This window comes from Pinus tabuliformis, chromosome 8 (assembly GCF_031772625.1).
Source record: "Pinus tabuliformis cultivar Carrire ecotype Pingquan chromosome 8, CPIR1, whole genome shotgun sequence".
In the NCBI taxonomy this organism is placed as follows: Eukaryota; Viridiplantae; Streptophyta; class Pinopsida; order Pinales; family Pinaceae; genus Pinus; species Pinus tabuliformis.
The window spans coordinates 1,157,746,797-1,157,754,317 of record NC_142294.1 but is presented as its reverse complement, the minus strand read 5'-3'; the positions used below and the strand labels follow the sequence as shown (position 1 = coordinate 1,157,754,317).

The following is a 7,521-nucleotide window of genomic DNA, read 5'->3' as shown; positions in this document are numbered from 1 at the left end:
TTACACTCTTAAATCTGACCAGAAAATCCATGAAATCTGCCCAAAACATGTCTGAAATTTGCCTACTATCTCTTAAATCTGGCCAGAAAATCCCTGAAATATGCCCAAAACGTGTCTGAAATTTACGTGGAACATCTTGGAGATGCCCAACAAGTTGCTGATGAAGTTCCCAATAGTTTGGGAATGTTTCCTAATGTATAGGTTCCCGGAACATGGGAACGCATGGCACGGTTTTTTTTTAATAATGTGGAGCACAGGTCCCCGTGCAACATAGGTTTGATGCAGCATAGAGCATCTTAACCTGTAAATAGGTTTGGGCTTCATCTGAAGTAATAGTTACAGCATTATGGTGAAGACGTGCTTCAAAGATGCTTTATAGTGTGTGTGCTGCATTATTCGTGGATCTAGTTATCTGCATTTCCACTGACGCTTCGCAGATGACTCTTGTAAGCAATAGTCAATGGGAGGTCCCTCTACGAGTTGAACGAATCAAAATGAACAAGTTCAGAAGTAGCTACGAACTGCTAGTTGTCAATGGGCGTAGTAACATTTTCTATTTACTGTTGATGAAACTCATTCCGGAATATGAACATGAAATCTAAACAGTTGATATGCTTTAATTCAGAATTCATTTCCATTTTTATTCCATATGAAATCTAAATTTAAATATATATTTACAAACAAAACTGGACTTAGGATTCCGATTTCCTGAGTCCTACTTTCAGGATGGGCTGCAGCTCATGCACCAGAATCCTATGCCGATTCTGGCCGCATCCATGATTTGTGTAGTGTTGTATAATCGTCTAAGATCAGTAGACCGCGCAAAAAATAATTCAAGGAAAATAAGGTGCAGAGTAGAACCCATATCCAATGTTTAGCGTTTCTTATTTGAACTTTAAGTTTGTGATGATCCAATATTTTTATTCTATGGGTTACTTTTATTTTATGGGTTAAAGTTAAACACCCACAAGGTATTTCAACTGTTCACCTTTTGGCATAGAGTGTCTTAAAAGTCAACCCATCCACCCTCAATCTACAGGCCAAATTTGTGATAATCAATCCACAAGCCTTTGGCTAAATTTGTGATAATCCAATTAGACGTGCTATGAAGATGTTGATTTCCATAAGCTGTTAATAGTTTTCTGGATTTCCCAACACTATACCCTGATAATAACGAAGCTGATTTTTTGCAATCTCATGTTTAAGTCTAGTTACTTAGCATCACCAGCAATTTCCAAAACAACACTTCCATGGTTAAATCTGCCATCGTTGACAGTGATTTTGCATGCAATTATACTTACAGCAGAGTGGCAGCCCTACTACACACCCATGGTTCTTGACAATCCTGATAGATACCCCCAGTTATGTCTTGATAAGCCTAAAGGCAAAGCTAGGTTTTCACTGTGGTGGCAGAGGATATTCTTCATTTGCTCTTCCTCAACATCATGTAGTGACAAGTTTGTGTTGGGCACGTATCTTCCCACGTCCTTTGTTTGCCTAGATAATGTCTCGAACTTTCCATAAATCTGGTGTGTTTGGGCATGCAATTTCTCACCGACGAGGAAACTGTGTACCTTATTATCGATTTCAATCCAGCTGCATCCTGGAATTTTCTCTATTTTTCTGTCTCTCATCATTTTTCTGACCTTTTCAGCATTCTCCCACATGCCTGCCATCGCATATATATTTGAAAGTAGTACATAATTAGCAGCATTTTTAGGATCCAGCTTAAGGAGGTGTTGTGCTGCATGTTCTCCAATCTCTACATTTGTATGGAGTCTACATGCACTGAGCAAAGTTCCCCATATGGCAGCATCAGGCCTTGTTGGCATTCTAGTGATAAATTCTTGCGCTTCATTCAAGAACCCTGCACGTCCAAAAAGGTCAACCATGCAGCAATAGTGTTCCATAACAGGGGCAATGGAATAATTTTGGGTCATGCTATTAAAGTATTGCCAGCCATCATACACCAGACCTGCGTGGCAGCAAGCAGAGAGAACACCAAGGAAGGTGATATGATTTGGCAGCGTTCCAGTGTGTTGCATTTGTTCAAAAAGTTGGAGGGCCTCTTTGCCACAGCCATGCATGGCATATCCTATAATCATTGCACTCCATGAAATTACATTTCGTCCAAGCATGTTGTCAAAGACTTTTCGGGCGTCCCTCAAGCATCCACATTTTGCATACATGTCCACAAGGGAATTCTCCACAACAATGTCAGACTCTAATCCACTTCGAATTATGTCTTTGTGGATTTCTTTGCCATGCTCTAGAGCAGCCAAGTTGGCACATGCAGGGAGAATAGTGGTGTAGGTGACTGAGTTGGGCTTTAAAACTGTCAGTTGCATCTGTTGAAAGAGCTTTCTAGCCTCATGAAATTGCCCATTCTGTGAATAACCTGCAATAATTGCATTCCATGAAACCACGTGTTGTTCAGGTATCTTTTGAAAGAGCTCCCAAGCTTCAGCGACTCGCCCATTTTGTGCATATCCTGCAATCATTGCAGTCCATGAGACCACATTTTGTTCGGGCATTTTCTGAAAAAGTTCCAAGGCTGTGTCCACATACCCATTCTGTACATAGCCTGCAATCATCGCATTCCATGAAATCACATCTCGTACAGGCATTTTCTGAAATAGGTTCAGAGCCTGGTCAACATCCCCATTCTGAGCATATCCTGCAATCATTGCATTCCATGACACCACAGTTCGGGTAGGCATTCTATCAAACACTTTGCGTGCTTCTTCCAAGTTTCCACATTTGACATACATATCTAGAAGGGCACTCTGCACGAAGACATTAAATCGATACCCACTTCTAATTACATGGTCATGGACAACCATTCCATGAAACAAGGATTTCAAGTTGGCACAAGCTGGAAGAACGCTAGTGAAAGCCATGTCATCTGGTTGGGTTCCCATTCTTTCCATTTGGCAAAACAGTCTCAGCGCTTCATCATCATAACCATGTCTTGCAAAAGAAGCAATCATCACAGTCCATGAGACAATATTCCGTTCATGCATACTTTCAAAGAGCTTCAAGGCTTCATGAACCCACCCACTCTGTGCATACCCTGCAATCATTGCATTACAAGCCACCACGTTCAGTTCAGTCATTTTTTCAAACACTCTGTGTGCATTCTCTAGACTGTCGCATTTGATATACATGTCTAGAAGAGCACAGGCCACGAAGATATTAGACTGAATTCCACTGGCAATTATCTGCCTGTGCATCTCTTTCCCATGCTTCAGAAATGCCAAGTGAGCACACGCTGGGAGAATGCTGGCAAAAGTGAATTGATTGGGTTGGATGCCCCGCTGTTGCATTTGGTGAAAAAGCCTCAAGGCCTCCTCACTAGAGCCATGCCTGGAGTAAGCTGCAATCATGGCAGTCCATGAGACCACGTTCTGCTCACCCATTTCCTGCAAAGCTCGGCGACCATCTTTGAGACTGCCGCATTTGGCATACATGGTTACCATATTGGTTTGCACAAGGACGCTGGGGACAAATCCAATCTGAATGATGTGGGCATGGACTAGTTTCCCCTCTAACAGCGCCTTGTTGTTGAGACAGCCCTGCAAGAGAGAAGCATAGGTAGAGGAATCTACGTCGTCCATAAAATGCAATGGCTGAAGGGCTTCTTTCAATCGCCTGAGGTTATTCAATCTGCCGGCATTTCCACTCATGCCAAAGCCAGAGCCATGAGTTTGGCTTCCATGTGGTTGGAAAATACTAGTATGAGATGCAGGGCTGGTAGAAATGGCGCTTTGGCACAAGTTATCCCTGAGATCGAGGTGAAGCAGGGGAATGTGCAACAACAGTGTTTTCTTGATGCAGAGGAGGTGTCTGTATGCCAATGCCATAGCTGGTTTTGGTTGTGGTCTAGGTGCATTTCCATCCTTCGGATTCAAAATTCAAGTTCTGCAGAATTTGGAACACATCATCCGATTTGGTGCATGGTTGATTCTCATTCATGTTCCAACAGATACACCTATTAGGTTCTCAAATACCCTATGCAGCTCGCAGGACACTTTTGTGTATCTAATTGGCAGACATGGATATAGAAAGGTATCTGTGAAGCCTCTGCCTGCGGATGGTAGTGGGCACCTGGGTGGGTGCGGAAGGTTGCTGCAGAAGGCTTTAAACCTAGAAGTTGACTATGCGATCACTAGAGTGGAGGGTTACTGCGGAAGGTTGTAAACCCAGAAGTTCACTGCCCAATCAATAGACAAAATGGTGAATCGTTCCATCTTGCGTTCGTGTTCCATGTTACCATTATATACAAGTCAGGAGCCGTAGTCTTTAACGCGACTTTTTGAAAGCTTTTCCGGCGATTTTTTCCGGTGAAAATCCGGCAGTAATTTATTGAAATCCAAGTTTGATAACTACTTTATGCACAATGAAAGCGTCCCAGGGGTTTTTCAGGGTGCTGAATCCGAATATGCAGTTAAAAAACCATTTTAATTGCAACAAATCATAATTTCATCTCAATTTCTTCCGCCGGATTCCGTCACCGGAATCTCAAAAAGTTGCATTATAGACAACTCCCAAGTCAGGATGTCTTGGATACTCGAGTAACCTCCAAACCCATATTTAATATTAAAGGAAGCAAAGTTGATAGATGGTATTTGTGTCTACCTTAAAGGAAGAAGTTTGCAAATGCAAAGTAAGTCTTCTATGAAAAGACAATGCTTCAACTGTACTAAGGCATAGAAGAGGCGGCATAGGTAATGTAAAAGATTTTTTTTTGCAGTTTGTGCAAAGTTAAGGGTTGTTACAATAAGGCAAGATACATTAGTTGAGTGAGAAGAAGAAGAAGATAAGGATTGGATTAACATTTGTAGGCAGTTTTGCATTGTGTAATTATAATATGTAAGTGAGTTATAGGTAGTTGATTACACTCCTCTCTTGTATATTGTAAGATTCTTCTTATAAATAAAGGCATTTGCCTTAGGTGTCACCTATATTTGTGTGTTGTGATTGCATCACTTGGATGAATGTTATGTTCCTTGTTTTACTATTTGTTGGTTAAGTGTTGAAATTCTAAGGCTATGGTTGGATGTGCGCCTATTGTTGGGCGAACTTGGTTGTGTCAGAGTTAGTTGTGCATCTAACATAAAATTGTAGCTTAAGGAAAACTTATGAGCAAACCTTAAGTGAAGAGTCATAATCTTGTTGTAGTAAGCATAGGTTGGTCAAGCCACTATGGCTAATGCAATGAAGTGTCTCAAGACCGAAGATGATGAAAAGAAGAACTCTAGTAAGACTCTTAGGTCCATGACACTTCCCTTATGAGTTTTTTAATTCATGCACCAACATATTAGTAAAGATATTTGCAAGGAGCTCTACAAAACCTATCTAAATGATGTATAGAAATTTTCAAAAAAGCCTTTAATTCCTAAACTCCTTCATTATTTCTAAGTTTATATGGGCCTTTAGGATGGTCAATTCTACACCATTATTACATCTATATGTATTTTTAGGATGGCTAAATCCATATATCAAATTATCTTACATGATAATATTATATTGTTTAAGGTTGAGAGGTTAGAGTTTAAATAGTTAGGAGGGAAGTTTCCATGACAACCCTTTTCGTTACCCCTCTTGTAAATGTCACTATGAATTGTAATTCATGTAAATAATGTGAAAATGTAAATAATGACTTAAATGAAGGAGTGAACACAGATTTAAAGGTCTGAGGAGGAGCTTCTTGGGAAGTTATTGAATCCAGGCTACTTCATCTATTATGCTACCAATTCCCTGATTGAGTTTAACGATTTGCTGGTGCAAGCATTGAAGTTGTGTATGGGCCTCTTGAGTAAAGGACAAGCCCATACAACCCTTGATCTCATGGAACGTGTTGGTGTCTTCAACACACAAGGAAGGGATGTGAAGCAAAGAGACTAATAAGAGACGATATGTGAGGAGTATGCTGAGTGACACAATGTGGTGTCAGAGCGAATATGTTCAGTGGCACCGGCATAGATTGCGATAGAGCTCGCAGAAGTACGCACTATCTTCCACTATGACCTGCGAACATGACTTGAAGTAGATAAATCAAAAAGTAAATTCTAGAAACATTGTTGGTAGCATCTATCCCAACCAACAAGCTTTGAATGAGTGCCTATTCAGTGTTTATCCCTCTCATTATGGAGTAAGTCCCCTTCTTTTGTGGTACCCTTATCCCACTAATAGTAGATCTCATCCCTTGGAGAATGGATCCATAAATTCTCATCCTTGGCCTATAAAGCCATTACAAGTCTGAGGTTTGGGAAAGGAGGGTTGGAAGTAGGTTTATGTTGTTGAGATTAGGTTGGAAGGCTTGTCTTGCAAGGGAGAGGGTTGGAGATTACAGAAAGGGCTTGCTACATCAAGGCATGGTTGTAAGGATTTTCTCTCCAGTTTTATGAATATAAGCAATTGTTATTTCTCAGTTATATCTCCATTGATTTAATTTGTAGGACTCCTTGATCACCTACATGAGTTTTGGTTGCAGAATTGATCAGTTCACACGTTTAATCGGTTAATTAATCCATTTGTCTTTTTGATTATATGGTGTATGCTTTGATCTCTTGTTTGTCTCCGTCTTTGCAGATCTCTTCCAAAAGATTGTAGAGATGTTGTTGAGAGCCGTGAGAGAACATTTGGAACATCAAAGGGTGAGTGATTGAAAGATTTGAGGGACTTCGTAAGAGGCCTCTTTCATTATATTTTCTTTCAAATGATCATAACTTAGAGAAAGGTAGCAATTACTATGTGTTTGTTACTAGGTCTTCTTAGAAGTCTAGGGAGATCGCTCTTGTCCGCAAGAGGGATTTGTCCACATAACAAATTGGCGACTCTGCTGGGGAGTGTTTCAATATCTGTCTTTGTCCTTGTTTTATCTTTTCAACCTCCTGCATAAACCTTATTTGAGTGCCTGGAAAGTTTAGAAATCTAGATTTTGAGTTGAATTTGGTTTATTTTTATTTTTTCTTGAATTTCCTTGCTATACGCAATTTTACTTTAGGCATAGTGTGCATATATGCACACTTAACCTTTGGAAACTAAGCGCATGCAAACTAGTTTACTCCAGAAACTGCGCACATGCCTGGAACTTTTGAAACTCACTCGTTTCCTCGTCAAATCCAAGATTTTTTGTTTTTTCCCGTTGATTTGCACATGTGAGTATTTGTTAGCCTAATTGAATGTTTTTTGGTCTTTTGCTTGTGTTTGGTCTTGTTTTGCAAACTAGGGTTGAGTCTTGCCATATGAACAATTGACCTATCAAGAGAAATATTTGTTAATCCTGTTGAATTGACTATCTATCTTTCTTCTGTCAATTAAATCAAGTTTTAAGTTCAGATTACTCTTTTGCAAAAGTTTATTTGAATGCCAAAGTGAACGATTTACAAGATTAGGTTTAGTTTATGAAAATACTTCATATGCTAGTTTTGGAAAGAAAAATCATGTTTTGTCTATTTGCTGGAAGTGTTCATGAACTGAATTAGTCACTGCAAGCAAACTGGTAGCATTCTATTA

The 7,521-nt window shown here is 39.9% G+C and overlaps 1 pseudogene; it reads right to left on the bottom strand.

Annotated features, from left to right (window-relative positions):
- Window positions 1-748: 748 nt before the first annotated feature.
- On the bottom strand, window positions 749-4,286 carry LOC149239448 (pentatricopeptide repeat-containing protein At2g13600 pseudogene; annotated as a pseudogene).
- Window positions 4,287-7,521: the final 3,235 nt, after the last annotated feature.